Source organism: Pan paniscus, chromosome 14, assembly GCF_029289425.2.
Source record: "Pan paniscus chromosome 14, NHGRI_mPanPan1-v2.0_pri, whole genome shotgun sequence".
Lineage (NCBI taxonomy): Eukaryota > Metazoa > Chordata > Mammalia > Primates > Hominidae > Pan > Pan paniscus.
Window position 1 is genome coordinate 116,037,268 of NC_073263.2, and position 20,427 is coordinate 116,057,694.

At 39.1% G+C, this 20,427-nt stretch overlaps 1 protein-coding gene across 1 annotated transcript in view; it reads left to right on the top strand.

Moving 5' to 3' along the window:
* LOC129398497 (tubulin beta chain-like) overlaps positions 1-20,427 on the top strand; it is a 137,354-nt gene that overhangs the window by 101,613 nt on the left and 15,314 nt on the right. The window contains exon 14 of the mRNA XM_063596018.1: positions 8,655-8,850. The gene's annotated coding sequence lies outside the window, so the exon portion shown is untranslated. The remainder of the gene's footprint in view (positions 1-8,654; positions 8,851-20,427) is intronic.

Here is a 20,427-nt window from a genome sequence, read left to right on the forward strand (position 1 = left end):
GTAAATTCACATTTGTGTGTTATTCAGAAAGTCGGTTTAATTGGCAACCTATTTGTGATGGTGCATAAAATAATGTTTTTTAATCATTGGCATCTTAGATTAGATGAACTATGTTAACTCTCTTAAGCTTTGTTATTAACCCATAACAAGAGTTAAGTTTCTTTTTTTCTCCTAGGCTTTGACCATTTAAAGTACACTCAGGCATCTCGTAACGATGTTATACTTTCTGAGAAATCTATCCTTAGGTGATTTCATCTTTGTGTGAACACTGTAGAGTGTCCTTATAAAACTTAAATGGTGTAGCCCACTCCACACCTAAGTTACATAGTATAGCCTATTGCTCCCAGGCTACGAACCTGTACAGCATGTCTCTGTACTGAATGCTGCAGTCAACTATAACACCATGGTGATTGTAGATTGTGATCCCAGAATATCTGAGACAGGTCTCAGTCAATTTAGAAAGCTTATTTTGCCAAGATTAAGGACACACCCTTGACACAGCCTCAGGAGGTCCTGACGACATGTGTCCAAGGTGGCCAGGGTAGAGCTTGCTTTTGTACATTTTAGGAATAGATGAGACGTGTAAGATATACAGTCATTTGGCCCAGTAAGGCGGGACAACTGGAAGCAGGAAGTGGGGGTGCTTCCAGGTCAGAAGTAGGTTGGAGACAAAAGGTTGCATTCTTTTGAATCCTTGATCAGCCTTCCACTGAATACACAATTTAGTCTGGCTCAATGAATCTGCATTTTTACATAAATAATAGGGCAGAGGAAGCAATCAGATATGCATCTGTCTCAGGTGAGGGATGACTTTGAGTGCTGTCTGTCCTTTGTCCAAAAGGAAATTCTTCGTGGGCAAATTGTGAGTGAGGTATGTAGCTTTTTATCTTTGTAGCTATCTTAGTTAGGAATAGAATGAGGGCAGGTTTGCCTGACCGAGCTCCCAGCTTGACTTTTCCCTTGGCTTAGTGATTTGGGGGTCCTGAGATTTATTTTCCTTTCATGGTATCAAAACAGAGAAAAGGTAATGCTTTGAGCCATGAGCTTATGACAAGATGGCCAGGAAGGAATTTTTCAGCTCCATTTTTATCTCATGGGACCACCATCATATGTATGCAATGCATGAGTGTAAAATCACATTTAGTTAAGTCAGCTTACACTAAGCTATGGACCCAGATGGTCCTGGGGCCTTTTTCCACTGGGAGATCTTTAAGGACCTTTCTTAGCTTTTCTATGCTAATTGGTATATTCATAGTTGCCTTATTTCAGTGCCCATTTTGTTAATGTGTATTTTTACTAGGAAATCACCCATTTTTTCTAGGTTTCCAGTTTGATGCAATTATTTGACTTTTAATTTCTCCTCTGTTTTTAGTTTTGTACATAATTTTCCTATCTACTTTTGCACTCTTTTTTCCATCAACAATATTTTTAAAAAATACTTTTTAGCTTTTTTTGAAGAATTGTTATGTTTGACAATTTTTTATGACCTAATCATGACCGTAAATGATTTTTGATTAATTTCAGCTTAATGTCTTTTGTAGGGCACAACTGTTAAAATACAAAATTACAACAAATGTGCGTTTGCAGATCTTAATTGGCTTTTTTTTTGTGGTTCTAGAATCAGGCAGCAGTCCAGACCAAAAATGGTTCAGAATGATCTGCCACACAATATGTGCAGGTTAAATTTATAGCCAGAGAAAAAAAGTGACATACAGAAAACAGAAGTGAGGTATAGAGGTGGCTGGATTGGTTACAGACCTGGTTACAGCCCGGATTTGCCTTCTTGGAACTTGTTTTGAACAGCTGGCTGCCGGCCATTGACTGACACTCGGCTGATGTGATTGGCTGAACCGCCGCTATTTGTAACAATGATACATTCCCAAGTCAGGTTTTCAGTTTGTTTCTATAGTAAAGTAGGTTGCGATTCTTCTTCTTCTTCTTCTTCTTTTTTTTTTTTTTAGGCGGAGTCTCGCTCTGGAGTGCAGTGGCGCGATCTCAGCTCACAGCAAGCTCCGCCTCCCGGGTTCATGCCATTCTCCTGTCCCGGCCTCCCGAGTAGCTGGGACTGCAGGCTGCCGCCACCAAGTCCCGCTAATTTTTTTGTATTTTTTTTTTTAGTAGAGACTGGGTTTCACCTTGTAAGCCATGATGGTCTCGATTTCCTGACCTCATGAGCCACCCGTCTCGGCCTCCCAAAGTGCCGGGATTACAGGCGTGAGCCACGGTGCCCGGCCGCGACTCTTTACAAGGACTCATTGGGAGGCTTCTAAAGCCCAAATGTTGTTTGATGTAAGAATTCCTCCCTTTTGGTCAGCCTCTCAATTTTGAGATACTGATCAAAACTTTGGGCATTGGTGTCACTCTTTGTTATCGTTGTAAGTTGAGTTATTAGGACTTATTTGCTTTCAGTGTGGCATTTTCAACTTTTATTTGGTCTCAGTGCCCTCTGGGCAATAGCAGAACACTGTGTTGTGTAAGGCGGAAATAGAGCAATAGAAAATAACAACTGATTTGTTAATATCAGATTACTTCAAGTTACTTGTTTTGGTAAGAATTAAAGCAGAGGGGACTTCTTTATGCTGACTCAGGTAGACTGGAGTCTCTTCAGGGAAAAAGGGAGCTCTTTTGGGATCTATCTGCTTCCTTAAAGTTTCAGCTTCGTTGTGTGTCATTCAGCGTGAGTGTCTCCATTCTGGTTTTGCCTGCTCAGTGTGGCCTAATGCAGGAGTTGTGACCAAAACAATGACCTCCCGTAATTTGTTCAACAGTTCTCCCCTTTTGGTTAGGTTCCTACCTAGGTGAGGGTGTGACTAAAAACTTAGGGCTTTAGCACTATTCTCAGTAACTATCATTTTAGGTTTCCGGTCTCAACACATCATTTAAGAAGTCAGTAAAGCTTTCTTCTATTGTGACAGCATATTTAATACTGAGAAGGAAAAGAAAATTTTTATCTTGCAAATGTGAGCTTCCTCTAAATTATCAGGTCCAGAGAGGCGTGGGAATGAGGCAGCAGTCACGTCCCATTTCCCGCTTAGCTAAATAATCATATCTTGAAGCTGCTTGCTATGTAGACTAGACTGACTGTCATCAGCTATAGATTAACCTAAGAGTGTCTTTGAATATTTTTTCCAGTGGCAAATATTTGCTTCTGTTGTATCGTAGCTGAAAGAAATGCTGGGAAACAAAATAAAGGCAAGCATTCATTAGAATAAGTGATCCAGTCACAAGGAATCAATTTGAACTTTTTTTTTTTTCACAAAGTCATACTTTGAAAGCATCCAGCCGTAAATTGAAATAGTCTCCAAAATGTGATTTTTTTTCCCTGGTTCTAAGATGACCAGCTTTCTTAGAGAGTGAACTACACCATAAGAAAAATGATACGACCATGTTTACACATATATGTTATCTTAACATAAAACATGTAAAAGGGGCATTTCTTTGAAAGTATGTATTAGTCTGTGTAATTTACTTTGCAGTATCATGAATGCTCTTATTTTTAAAAGTAGGAGTAGTTACTGCCAATTACTAATTTTTAGTAGAAATAATTTAGCAGATATCTGAAAAAATTACAATTTTTAAATAGAGGTTTTATTTTAAATTAGTTTTAGATTCACACAGAAATTGGGAAGAAAATGCAGATTTCCCATGTAGACGCAACCTAGTTTCCCCTCTTTTTAACATATCAACATGTATCAGATAGGTTTAACATCTTTTTTTTTTTTTTTTTTTTCTTTCAGACAGAGTCTCAACCAGGCTGGAGTGCAGTGGCATGATCTCGGCTCACTGCAACCTCCGCCTCCCAGGTTCAAGCAATTCTCCTGCCTCAGCCTCCTGAGTAGCTGGTATTACAGGCACCTGCCATCACACCCGGCTAATTTTTGTATTTTTAGTAGAGATGAGGTTTCACCACGTTGGCCAGGCTGGTCTTGAACTCCTGATCTTAGGTGATCTGCCCGCCTCAGCCTCCCAAAGTGCTGGGATTACAGGCATGAGCCACCACTCCTGACCAACATCTTATATCATTTCTTGTCATAGTTAATGACTGGATATTACTATATTATTAAATAAGCTCACATCTTATTTGGTTTCCCTTAGTTCTGCCTTTTTCTCTCCCAGGATCCTATCTAAGATCCCATAGGACATTTAGTCATCATGTCAGGCTCTTCTTGGCTGTGGCAGTCTCTCAGACTTTACTTCTGAGGACCTGAAACAGTGTTAGGAGGATTGGTGAGGTATTGTGTAGAATGTCCTCCATTGTGGTTTACTTGGGGTTTTTCTCATAATCAGCCTGGGTTTAGGGGTTTGGGGGAAGCAGAGCAGATGTGTAGTGTGTCCGCAAAAAGAGTCAAAGACTGTAAAATATTTGAAGAGATGTATTCTGAGCCAAATATGAGTGACCATTGCCCATGACACAGCCCTCAGGAGACCCTGAGAACATGTGCCCGAGGTTGTTGGGGTGCAGGTTGGTTCTATACATTTTAGGGAGATAGGAGACATCAATCAAGTGTATTTAAGATATATATTGGTTCGGTCCAGAAAGGTGGGACAACCCAAAGGATTAGGGTGGGGTGGGGCTTCCAGGTTATAGGTACATTTAAAATTTTTCTGATTGGCAGTTTGTTGAAAGACTTACTATCAATAGAAAGGAGTGTCTGGGTTATGATAAGGGGTTATGGAGACCAAGGTTTTATCATGGAGATGAAGCTTCCAGGTAGCAGGCTTCAGAGAGAATAGATTGTAAATGTTTCTTATCAGATTTAAGGTCGTGTTGATGTTAAATGCTGATTGGCTTTTCCTGAATTCCAAAAGGGAGGAGGGCATACTGAGGAATGTCTGACCACCTCTTTCCCATCATAGCCTGAACCAGTCTTCCAGGTTAACTTTGGTGTCCCCTGGTGGAGAGGTGGTTGTGGGAAAGATCTTTGAATTTTATTTTTGGTTTGCAAGTGCTAGTCTAGTCACTTCATGCTCTCAAGATGCGTTATCACCATTAATGTTAACTTTTATCACTTGGTTGAGGCAGTGTTTTCAGGTTTTTCACCGTGAAGTTACTTTTTTCCCATGTCTATATTGTATGTATGCTTTTGGAGGAAGTCATCATGCAGAGCTCATACTTAAGGAATGGGGAGTTAGCCCCACCTCCTTGATGGCTGAGTGTCTATATCAGGTATTTGGAATTCTTCTGTATAAGAGATTTCTATTCAGCCCATTTGCATATCTGTTTAATCATTTATTTATACCAGTATGGATCCACAGATAGTTACTTTAATCTTTTGGTTGTTATCTAATTCTACAGTATTTTGTTGCTCTTTGTTCATACCTGTGGCCATTGGTAGCTCTTTCCACTGGCTCCTTTTACATAATTTCATGTTTTTTTTATAATGTATTTCTGTTACTTCAAAAGTACCCTGGCTCATATATTTTCTGTCCCAGTCCTAGTTCCAGCTATTTCTTCAAATAGCCCTGATTTCTTTTGTTAGAGAATGGTATGAAAAACTTACATCTGGACACTAAATGTGGTCATTGCATCATGACACTTACAGCTGACAGTGCAAAGAAATATATGTGTGTCTTCTAACTTATATGTACCCACTTAATTATAAAGGTTTCTATGTGGAACCATCTGTGTATATGTTAAGCTAAATGTGAGTTTATACTTATGTTGTATATATATATTCTGACTCATTATGACAGAGATCATTCTAGGCTTCCCTATTTTTTATCTGTAACTTCTCACTGTAATAGTGAGGAACCTGGCTCCTACTATCTATCTGCCATTTATTTCATCCCTTGTACCATTGGGAACAAGGAATTCATTCTTGATCAAGATTCCAGGTTGGGACTTAATAAGAAATATATGTTTGGTCTGTGTCTGCAGTTCCTGGTACAGAGCTCCTAAAACTATTACAATTTCCTGAACAGTAGGAGCATCTTGTGTTCTAATATTTGGTCTTTGGCCCTGGTTCCTGACGCAGAGTTCCTAAATCTCTTGGAATCTCCTGGATAATAGGAATGGCTTCTGTTCTAATAAGGACACTCTGTGGGTTCCTGGATGGTTTCAGGATGGGGATGGTCACCAGGAAGACCAAGCCATGATAAGAAGGTTGTAACTTTTAGCTTAACATGCAATCCTTTGAGGGTGTGAAGGGACTGGAAATTGAGTTAATAATCTGTCATGTCTACATGATGAAGCTTCCATAAAAATTCCTAAAATATGGAATTTGGAAAGTTCCAGATAAAGGCTGACAGATTTGATGCCTAGTGAGGGCTCATCTATCATAGATAGTGCCTTCTAGCATGTCGTGACATGGCAGAATGGGGAAACGGGCTCCTAGACGCTTTTATAAGGGCACTGGTTTCATTCATGAGGACAGCACCCTCATGATCCGATCACCTCTCGGTTACCTCTGAATACCATCCCTTTGGGGATTACATTTCAAAATAGGAATTTGGGGTGGGGGTGTACACACATTGAGACCATAATAACTGGTAAACATAAGTAAGTATTTCCTAGTTCCATAAGCCATCATAGCAAATTGTCAAACCTGAAGAGGGGGTGTAGGAATGCCTAGTTTCTAGCCAAGTCATATAGAAGTTTGGGTAAACTGGGGATTCATTACTTGTGATTGGCATCTGAGGTTGTGGACAGTCTGGTGTTACTAAGCCCTTAACCTGTAGGGTGTATACTAACTCCAGGTAATCAGTGTCACAGTTGAATTACAGGATACCCAATTGTTTTCCAGAGAGTTGGAAAATTGGTTGGTGTGGGAAACACCCACCCCCCCCACAATTTGCTGTTAAAAGTGGAATGTTCATAGTATAGAGGAAAATCATGGTTATTTTTCTTTTTACAGATATAGTGGTTTCAAAATTAACTATTATCCCTATGGGAAATAACTTTATAAAATAGAGTCCACTGTTCATGTATATAGTACATTTTGTTTTTAGTCTATGGATTCTACTCATTTCCAGCTCAGCACCTTTGGCCCACCACTTGCAACATACATTGGTAATACAGTTAGATTCTTGGTTGCACTCTGTATTTTGTCCTTAGATACTTCCACATCCTAAATAATTTAATTTGTGTAGATTGTGATTTGTTCTTTGTGCATTAAAATTCTGTGGGTTTTATCAAATGCATACTGTCAGATATCCACTACTGAAGTAGCATACAGAATACTTCAGATCCCCACCCCAGACAGTCACTGATCTGACTATCATCTCTTTGGTTGTGCTTTTTCCAGAATGTCATATGAATGGAGTCATATAATGTATAGCATCTTCATAATGCCACCCTTTACTTAGCAACATAGATGCAAGATTCATTCATTTCTTTTCATGGATTGACAGTTCATTCCTTTCTGTTGGTGAATGGCATTCCATTGCATGGTTGTACTTCAAATTGATTATGCATTCAGCTATTGAAGAATGTTCTGATTACTTCAAGTTTTGGCCATGATGAGTAGAGTGGCTCGTATATAATTACATGCTAGTTTTTGTTTGAACATAATTTTTCAAAGCAGCTGTCTAAACATACATAATTTAGGGGTGCATTTGTTGGATTGTAAGGTAAGACTTGTTTATCTTTGGGAAAAACTGTCAAACTGTTTCCCAAAGTGGCTGTACCCATTCATGCATTCTGCCAGTAATGAATGGCCGTACCTATTGTTCTTCAACCTCCAATTGTTACTGTTGAGCTTTTTTAAGAGTCCCACAGTTGTACTAGGTGTGCAGTGATATCTCAGCATTATTTTAATTTCCAGTCTCCTAATGAGATATATTGAGCATCCTTTTGTGTGATTATGTGCTATCTGTATATTTTCTTTTTTTTCTTCTTTTTTTTTTATTGAGATAGAGTCTCGTTCTGTCACTCAGGCTGGAGTGCAGTGGCGTGATCTTGGCTCACTGCAACCTCCACCTCCGATGTTCAAGCAATTCTCTTGCATCAGCCTCCCAAGTAGCTGGGATTACAGGCACCCACCAGCATGCCTGGCTAATTTTTTTGTATTTTTAGTAGAGAGGGGGTATCACTGTGTTGGCCGGGCTGATCTCAAATTCCTGACCTCAGGTGACTCACCCGCCTCAGCCTCCCAAAGTGCTGGGGTTATAGGCATGAGCCAACACACCTGGCCTGCTCTCTATATATTTTATTTGGCTGGATGTCTGTTCAGATATTTACCCAGTTTTATTTGGGCCTTTAGTTTTCTTAGTGTTCGTTTGAAGAGTTGTTTGGTATTTTCAATACAGTTTTTAAAATCACGTTTGTATTTTGTAAATATCTTCTCACAGTGTGTCTTGTCTTTTTGTTCTCTGAATAGGGTTTTTCATAGTAGAAAATTTAGTTTTATAAAGTCTGTTCTCAGTATTTTCACGAATTGGCACTTGATGCTGTGTGTTAAAACTCAACACCAAATCCAATGTCTCTTAGGTTTTCTTTTAGATTATTTATAGTTTTGCATTTCAAGTTGTAGTCTCTGGACTATTTTGAGTAGGTTTTTGTGTTTTAATTTGTGTATAGAGTCACTTCATTCTATATGGCTTCCAAATAATTCTTCCATCACCATTTATGGGAAAGGTATGGATATAGTGGCCTTTATTTCGGTTTGAATTTCCAAAATTATGACACTGAATAAACTGAATATTGAATTTTATAGGTATTTCAGGACAGCCAGGAGGGGGCGCACATCCGCCGAGAAACTGTGAGCAAGAGCGTCTGTGATGAACCATCGCTCCACCAGAGGGCGCGCGATCCCGCCCCAACCAACTTCCCGCTGAGGTGCCAGAAGCAGCGAGGAGCTTCAACTTCCTCAGGGCAGCACGAGGGTCAAGTTAATTTGGTGTTCTTCATTGGTGAGTAAAAAGCTGCTGTCCACAGCCCTGAGTGCCAAGGAGTGAGTCTTTAGAGTACTCAGCAGAGGAAGAAATTAATCTAGAAAAATAAAACCCCCAAATCTCAATGTTTGGAGTATACCCTAGTATCATGGTCAACGTCCAAGACACAGTGGCTGCTAATATATATTCTTACAGTGGCCTCTAATATAATAATCACACTGTGCTATACATTACTATGATATCCACACCATGCCCTAACACCCATATAATATTCGCACCATGCCCTAAAACTGATGTAATCCACACCATCGCTTCCAATACTAATGTAATAATATCTACACCATGCCCTATCACTGATCTAGTCCACACCATCGCTTCCAATACTAATGTGATAATATCCACACCATGCCCTATCACTGATCTAATCCACACCATCCCTTCCAATACTAATGTAATAATATCCACACCATGCCCTATCACTGATCTAATCCACACCATCGCTTCCAATACTAATGTAGTAATATCCACACCATGCCCTATCACTGATCTAGTCCACACCATCGCTTCCAATACCAATGTAATAATATCCACACCATGCCCTATCACTGATCTAATCCACACCATCACTTCCAATACTAATGTAATAATATCCACACCATGCCCTACCACTCATCTAATCCACACCATCCCTTCTAATACTAATGTAATAATATCCACAACATGCCCTGTCACTGATCTAATGCACACCATCGCTTCTAATACTAATGTAAAAATATCCACATCATGCCCTACCACTAATCTAACGCACAGCATCGCTTCTAATACTAATGTAATAATATCCGCACCATGCCCTAACACTCATCTAATCCACACCATCGCTTCTAATACTAATGTAATAATATCCACACCATGCCCTAACAGTCATCTAATCCACACCATCCCTTCTAATACTAATGTAATAATATCCACACCGTGCCCTATCACTGATCTAATGCACACCATCGCTTCTAATACTAATGTAATAATATCCACACCATGCCCTAACATTGATCTAATCCACACCATCGCTTCTAATACTAATGTAGTAATATCCACACCATGTCCTACCACTCATCTAATCCACACCATCCCTTCTAATACTAATGTAATAATATCCACACCATGACCTATCACTGATCTAATGCACACCATCGCTTCTAATACTAATGTAATAATATCCACACCATGCCATAACACTCATCTAATCCACACCATCGCTTCTAATACTAATGTAACAACATCCAGAGCATGCCCTATCACTGATCTAATGCACACCATCGCTTCTAATACTAATGTAATAATATCCACACCATGCCCTATCACTGATCTAATCAACACCATCGCTTCCAATACTAATGTAATAATATCCACACCATGCCCTAACACTCATCGAATCCACACCATCGCTTCCAATACTAATGTAATCATATCCACACCATGCCCTATCACTGATCTTATCCACACCATCACTTCCAATAGTAATGTAATAATATCCACACCATGCCCTACAACTCATCTAATCCACACCATCCCTTCTAATACTAATGTAATAATATCCACACCATGCCCTATCACTGATCTAATCCACACCATCACTTCCAATACTAATGTAATAATATCCACACCTTGCGCTATCACTGATCTAATCAACACCATCGCTTCCAATACTAATATAATAATATCCACAGCATGCCCTAACACTCATCTAATCCACACCATCGCTTCCAATACTAATGTAATAATATCCACGCCATGCCCTATCACTGATCTAGTCCACACCATCGCTTCCAATACTAATGAAGTAATATCCACATCATGCCCTATCACTGATCTAGTCCACACCATCGCTTCCAATACTAATGTAATCATATCCACAACATGCCCTATCACTGATCTTATCCACACAATCACATCCAATAGTAATGTAATAATATCCACACCATGCCCTACAACTCATCTAATCCACACCATCCCTTCTAATACTAATGTAATAATATCCACACCATGCCCTATCACTGATCCAATGCACAACATCGCTTCTAATACTAATGTAATAATATCCACATCATGCCCTATCACTGATCTAATGCACACCATCGCTTCTAATACTAATGTAATAATATCCACACCATGCCGTAACACTCCTCTAATCCACACCATCGCTTCCAATACTAATGTAATAATATCCACACCATGCCCTAACACTCATCTAATCCATACCATCGCTTCCAATACTAATGTAATCATATCCACAACATGCCCTATCACTGATCTTATCCACACCATCACTTCCAATAGTAATGTAATAATATCCACACCATGCCCTACAACTCATCTAATCCACACCATCCCTTCTAATACTAATGTAATAATATCCACACCATGCCCTATCACTGATCTAGTCCATACCATCGTATCTAATACTAATGTAATAATATACACAGCATGCCATAACACTCATCTAATCCACACCATCGCTTCTAATACTAATGTAATAATATCCACACGATGCCCTATCACTGATCTAATGCACACCATCGATTCTAATACTAACGTAATAATATCCACATCATGCACTATCACTGATCTAATGCACACCATCGCTTCTAATACTAATGTAATAATATCCACACCGTGCCCTAACACTCATCTAATCCACACCATCTCTTCCAATACTAATGTAATAATATGCACACCATGCCCTAACAGTCATCTAATCCACACCATCGCTTCTAATACTAATGTAATAATATCCACACCATGCCCTATCACTGATCTAATGCACACCATCGCTTCTAATACTAATGTAATAATATCCACACCATGCCCTAACACTGATCTAATCCACACCATCGCTTCTAATACTAATGAAGTAATATCCACACCATGCACTCCCACTCATCTAATCCACACCATCCCTTCTAATACTAATGTAATAATATCCAAACCATGACCTATCACTGATCTAATGCACACCATCGCTTCTAATACTAATGTAATAATATCCACACCATGCCCTATCGCTGATCTAATCCACACCATCACTTCCAATACTAATGTAATAATATCCACACCTTGCGCTATCACTGATCTAATCAACACCAATGCTTCCAATACTAATGTAATAATATCCAAACCATGCACTAACACTCATCTAATCCACACCATCGCTTCCAATACTAATGTAATAATACCCACACCATGCCCTATCACTGATCTAGTCCACACCATAGCTTCCAATACTAATGTAATAATATCCACACCATGCCTTATCACTGATCTACTCCACACCATTGTTTCTAATACTAATGTAATAATATCCACAGCATGCCCTAACACTCATCGACTCCACACCATCACTTCTAATACTAACGTAATAATATCCACACCATGCCCTAACACTGATCTAATCCATACCATCGCTTCCAATACTAATGTAATAATATCCACACCATGCCCTATCACTGATCTAATCAACACCATTCCTTCCAATACTAATGTAATAATATCCACACCATGCCCTAACACTCATCTAATCCATACCATCGCTTCCAATACTAATGTAATAATATCCACATCATGCCCTATCACTGATCTGGACCACACCATCGCTTCCAATACTAATGAAATAATATCCACAGCATGCCCTATCACTGATCTAGTCCACACCATCGCTTGTAATACTAACGTAATAATATCCACAGCATGCCCTATCACTGATCTAGTCCACACCATCGCTTCTAATACAAATGTAATAATATCTACACCATGCCCTATCACTGATCTAGTCCACCCATCGCTTCCAATACTAATGTAATAATATCCACACCATGCCCTATCACTGATCTAGTCCACACCATCGCTTCCAATACTAATGTAATAATATCCAAACCATGCCCTATCACTGATCTAATCCACATCATCGCTTCCAATACTAATGTGGTAATATCCACATCATGCCCTATCACTGATCTAGTCCACACCATCGCTTCCAATACTAATGTAATAATATCCACATCATGCCCTATCACTGATCTAATCCACACCATCACTTCCAATACTAATGTAATAATATCCACACCATGCCCTATCACTGATCTAATGCACACCATCACTTCTAATACTAATGTAATAATATCCACACCATGCCCTATCACTGATCTAATGCACAACATCGCTTCCAATACTAATGTAATAATATCCACACAATGCCCTACCACTCATGTAATCCACACCATCCCTTCTACTACTAATGTAATAATGTCCACACCATGCCCTACCACTGATCTAATGCACACCATCGCTTCTAATACTAATGTAATAATATCCACACCATGACCTATCACTGAACTAATGCACACCATCGCTTCTAATAGTAATGTAATAATATCTAAAACCATGCACTATCACTGATCTAATCCACACCATCGCTTCCAATACTAATGTAATAATATCCACACCTTGCGCTATCACTGATCTAATCAACACCATCGCTTCCAATACTAATGTAATAATATCCACACCATGCCCTAACACTCATCTAATCCACACCATCGCTTCCAATACTAATGTAATAATGTACACACCATGCCCTATCACTGATCTAGTCCACACCATCGCTTCCAATACTAATGTAGTAATAGCCGCATCATGTCCTATCACTGATCTAGTCTACAACATCGCTTCCAATACTAATAATATCCACACCATGCCCTATCAATTGTCTAGTCCACACCATTGCTTCTAATACTAATGTAATAATATCCACACCATGCCCTATCACTGATCTAGTCCACACCATCGTTTCTAATAATAATGTAATAATATCCACAGCATGCCCTAACACTCATCTAATCCACACCATCGCTTCTAATACTAACGTAATAATCTACACATCATGCCCTAACACTGATCTAATCCACACCATCGCTTCCAATACTAATGTAATAATATCCACACCATGCCCTATCACTGATCTAATCAACAACATCGCTTCCAATACTAATGTAATAATATCCACATCATGCCCTATCACTGATCTAGTCCACACCATCGCTTCAAATACTAATGAAATAATATCCACACGATGCCCTATCACTGATCTAATGCACACCATCGCTTCCAATACCAATGTAATAATATCCACACCATGCCCTAACACTCATCTAATCCACACCATCCCTTCTAATACTAATGTAATAATATCCACATCATTCCCTATCACTGATCTAATGCACACCATCGCTTCCAATACGAATGTAATAATATCCACACCATGCCCTACCACTCATCTAATCCACCCCATCCCTTCTAATACTAATATAATAATGTCCGCACCATGCCCTACCACTGATCTAATGCACACTATCGCTTCTAATACTAACGTAATAATATCCACACCATGCCCTAACACTGATCTAATCCACACCATCGCCTCTAATACTAATGTACTAATATCCACACCATGCCCTACCACTCATCTAATCCACACCATCCCTTCTAATACTAATGTAATGATATCCACACCATGACCTATCACTGATCTAATGCACACCATCGCTTCTAACAGTAATGTAATAATATCCACACCATGCCCTATCACTGATCTAATCCACACCATCACTTCCAATGCTAATGTAATAATATCCACACCTTGCGCTATCACTGATCTAATCAACACCATCGCTTCCAATACAAATGTAATAATATCCACACCATGCCCTATCACTGATCTAGTCCACAACATCGCTTCCAATACCAATGTAATAATATCCACACCATGCCCTATCACTGATCTAATCCACACCATCACTTCCAATACTAATGTAATAATATCCACACCATGCCCTACCACTCATCTAATCCACACCATCCCTTCTAATACTAATGTAATAATATCCACAACATGCCCTGTCACTGATCTAATGCACACCATCGCTTCTAATACTAATGTAAAAATATCCACATCATGCCCTACCACTAATCTAACGCACAGCATCGCTTCTAATACTAATGTAATAATATCCGCACCATGCCCTAACACTCATCTAATCCACACCATCGCTTCTAATACTAATGTAATAATATCCACACCATGCCCTAACAGTCATCTAATCCACACCATCCCTTCTAATACTAATGTAATAATATCCACACCGTGCCCTATCACTGATCTAATGCACACCATCGCTTCTAATACTAATGTAATAATATCCACACCATGCCCTAACATTGATCTAATCCACACCATCGCTTCTAATACTAATGTAGTAATATCCACACCATGTCCTACCACTCATCTAATCCACACCATCCCTTCTAATACTAATGTAATAATATCCACACCATGACCTATCACTGATCTAATGCACACCATCGCTTCTAATACTAATGTAATAATATCCACACCATGCCATAACACTCATCTAATCCACACCATCGCTTCTAATACTAATGTAACAACATCCAGAGCATGCCCTATCACTGATCTAATGCACACCATCGCTTCTAATACTAATGTAATAATATCCACACCATGCCCTATCACTGATCTAATCAACACCATCGCTTCCAATACTAATGTAATAATATCCACACCATGCCCTAACACTCATCGAATCCACACCATCGCTTCCAATACTAATGTAATCATATCCACACCATGCCCTATCACTGATCTTATCCACACCATCACTTCCAATAGTAATGTAATAATATCCACACCATGCCCTACAACTCATCTAATCCACACCATCCCTTCTAATACTAATGTAATAATATCCACACCATGCCCTATCACTGATCTAATCCACACCATCACTTCCAATACTAATGTAATAATATCCACACCTTGCGCTATCACTGATCTAATCAACACCATCGCTTCCAATACTAATATAATAATATCCACAGCATGCCCTAACACTCATCTAATCCACACCATCGCTTCCAATACTAATGTAATAATATCCACGCCATGCCCTATCACTGATCTAGTCCACACCATCGCTTCCAATACTAATGAAGCAATATCCACATCATGCCTTATCACTGATCTAGTCCACACCATCGCTTCCAATACTAATGTAATCATATCCACAACATGCCCTATCACTGATCTTATCCACACAATCACTTCCAATAGTAATGTAATAATATCCACACCATGCCCTACAACTCATCTAATCCACACCATCCCTTCTAATACTAATGTAATAATATCCACACCATGCCCTATCACTGATCCAATGCACAACATCGCTTCTAATACTAATGTAATAATATCCACATCATGCCCTATCACTGATCTAATGCACACCATCGCTTCTAATACTAATGTAATAATATCCACAGCATGCCGTAACACTCATCTAATCCACACCATCGCTTCCAATACTAATGTAATAATATCCACACCATGCCCTAACACTCATCTAATCCATACCATCGCTTCCAATATTAATGTAATCATATCCACAACATGCCGTATCACTGATCTTATCCACACCATCACTTCCAATAGTAATGTAATAATATCCACACCATGCCCTACAACTCATCTAATCCACACCATCCCTTCTAATACTAATGTAATAATATCCACACCATGCCCTATCACTGATCTAGTCCATACCATCGTATCTAATACTAATGTAATAATATACACAGCATGCCATAACACTCATCTAATCCACACCATCGCTTCTAATACTAATGTAATAATATCCACACGATGCCCTATCACTGATCTAATGCACACCATCGATTCTAATACTAACGTAATAATATCCACATCATGCACTATCACTGATCTAATGCACACCATCGCTTCTAATACTAATGTAATAATATCCACACCGTGCCCTAACACTCATCTAATCCACACCATGTCTTCCAATACTAATGTAATAATATGCACACCATGCCCTAACAGTCATCTAATCCACACCATCGCTTCTAATACTAATGTAATAATATCCACACCATGCCCTATCACTGATCTAATGCACACCATTGCTTCTAATACTAATGTAATAATATCCACACCATGCCCTAACACTGATCTAATCCACACCATCGCTTCTAATACTAATGAAGTAATATCCACACCATGCACTCCCACTCATCTAATCCACACCATCCCTTCTAATACTAATGTAATAATATCCAAACCATGACCTATCACTGATCTAATGCACACCATCGCTTCTAATACTAATGTAATAATATCCACACCATGCCCTATCGCTGATCTAATCCACACCATCACTTCCAATACTAATGTAATAATATCCACACCTTGCGCTATCACTGATCTAATCAACACCAATGCTTCCAATACTAATGTAATAATATCCAAACCATGCACTAACACTCATCTAATCCACACCATCGCTTCCAATACTAATGTAATAATACCCACACCATGCCCTATCACTGATCTAGTCCACACCATAGCTTCCAATACTAATGTAATAATATCCACACCATGCCTTATCACTGATCTACTCCACACCATTGTTTCTAATACTAATGTAATAATATCCACAGCATGCCCTAACACTCATCGACTCCACACCATCACTTCTAATACTAACGTAATAATATCCACACCATGCCCTAACACTGATCTAATCCATACCATCGCTTCCAATACTAATGTAATAATATCCACACCATGCCCTATCACTGATCTAATCAACACCATTGCTTCCAATACTAATGTAATAATATCCACACCATGCCCTAACACTCATCTAATCCATACCATCGCTTCCAATACTAATGTAATAATATCCACATCATGCCCTATCACTGATCTGGACCACACCATCGCTTCCAATACTAATGAAATAATATCCACAGCATGCCCTATCACTGATCTAGTCCACACCATCGCTTGTAATACTAACGTAATAATATCCACAGCATGCCCTATCACTGATCTAGTCCACACCATCGCTTCTAATACAAATGTAATAATATCTACACCATGCCCTATCACTGATCTAGTCCACCCATCGCTTCCAATACTAATGTAATAATATCCACACCATGCCCTATCACTGATCTAGTCCACACCATCGCTTCCAATACTAATGTAATAATATCCAAACCATGCCCTATCACTGATCTAATCCACATCATCGCTTCCAATACTAATGTGGTAATATCCACATCATGCCCTATCACTGATCTAGTCCACACCATCGCTTCCAATACTAATGTAATAATATCCACATCATGCCCTATCACTGATCTAATCCACACCATCACTTCCAATACTAATGTAATAATATCCACACCATGCCCTATCACTGATCTAATGCACACCATCACTTCTAATACTAATGTAATAATATCCACACCATGCCCTATCACTGATCTAATGCACAACATCGCTTCCAATACTAATGTAATAATATCCACACAATGCCCTACCACTCATGTAATCCACACCATCCCTTCTACTACTAATGTAATAATGTCCACACCATGCCCTACCACTGATCTAATGCACACCATCGCTTCTAATACTAATGTAATAATATCCACACCATGACCTATCACTGAACTAATGCACACCATCGCTTCTAATAGTAATGTAATAATATCTAAAACCATGCACTATCACTGATCTAATCCACACCATCGCTTCCAATACTAATGTAATAATATCCACACCTTGCGCTATCACTGATCTAATCAACACCATCGCTTCCAATACTAATGTAATAATATCCACACCATGCCCTAACACTCATCTAATCCACACCATCGCTTCCAATACTAATGTAATAATGTACACACCATGCGCTATCACTGATCTAGTCCACACCATCGCTTCCAATACTAATGTAGTAATACCCGCATCATGTCCTATCACTGATCTAGTCTACAACATCGCTTCCAATACTAATAATATCCACACCATGCCCTATCAATTGTCTAGTCCACACCATCGCTTCTAATACTAATGTAATAATATCCACACCATGCCCTATCACTGATCTAGTCCACACCATCGTTTCTAATAATAATGCAATAATATCCACAGCATGCCCTAACACTCATCTAATCCACACCATCGCTTCTAATACTAACGTAATAATCTACACATCATGCCCTAACACTGATCTAATCCACACCATCGCTTCCAATACTAATGTAATAATATCCACACCATGCCCTATCACTGATCTAATCAACAACATCGCTTCCAATACTAATGTAATAATATCCACATCATGCCCTATCACTGATCTAGTCCACACCATCGCTTCAAATACTAATGAAATAATATCCACACGATGCCCTATCACTGATCTAATGCACACCATCGCTTCCAATACCAATGTAATAATATCCACACCATGCCCTAACACTCATCTAATCCACACCATCCCTTCTAATACTAATGTAATAATATCCACATCATTCCCTATCACTGATCTAATGCACACCATCGCTTCCAATACGAATGTAATAATATCCACACCATGCCCTACCACTCATCTAATCCACCCCATCCTTTCTAATACTAATATAATAATGTCCGCACCATGCCCTACCACTGATCTAATGCACACTATCGCTTCTAATACTAACGTAATAATATCCACACCATGCCCTAACACTGATCTAATCCACACCATCGCCTCTAATACTAATGTACTAATATCCACACCATGCCCTACCACTCATCTAATCCACACCATCCCTTCTAATACTAATGTAATGATATCCACACCATGACCTATCACTGATCTAATGCACACCATCGCTTCTAACAGTAATGTAATAATATCCACACCATGCCCTATCACTGATCTAATCCACACCATCACTTCCAATGCTAATGTAATAATATCCACACCTTGCGCTATCACTGATCTAATCAACACCATCGCTTCCAATACTAATGTAATAATATCCACACCATGCCCTAACACTCATCTAATCCACACCATCGCTTCCAATACTAATGTAATAATGTACACACCATGCCCTATCACTGATCTAGTCCACACCATCGCTTCCAATACTAATGTAGTAATATCCGCATCATGTCCTATCACTGATCTAGTCCACAACATCGCTTCCAATACTAATAATATCCACACCGTGCCCTATCAATTGTCTAGTCCACACCATCGCTTCTAATAGTAATGTAATAATATCCACACCATGCCTTATCACTTATCTAGTCCACACCATCGTTTCTAATACTAATGTAATAATATCCACAGCATAACCTAACACTCATCTTATCCACACCATCGCTTCTAATACTAACGTAATAATATCCACATCATGCCCTAACACATCTAATCCACACCATCGCTTCCAATACTAATGTAATAATATCCACACCATGCCCTATCACTGATCTAATCAACAACATCGCTTCCAATACTAATGTAATAATATCCACATCATGCCCTATCACTGATCTAGTCCACACCATCGCTTCCAATACTAATGTAATAATATCCACAGCATGCGCTATCACTGATCTAGTCCAAACCATCGCTTGTAATACTAATGTAATAATAT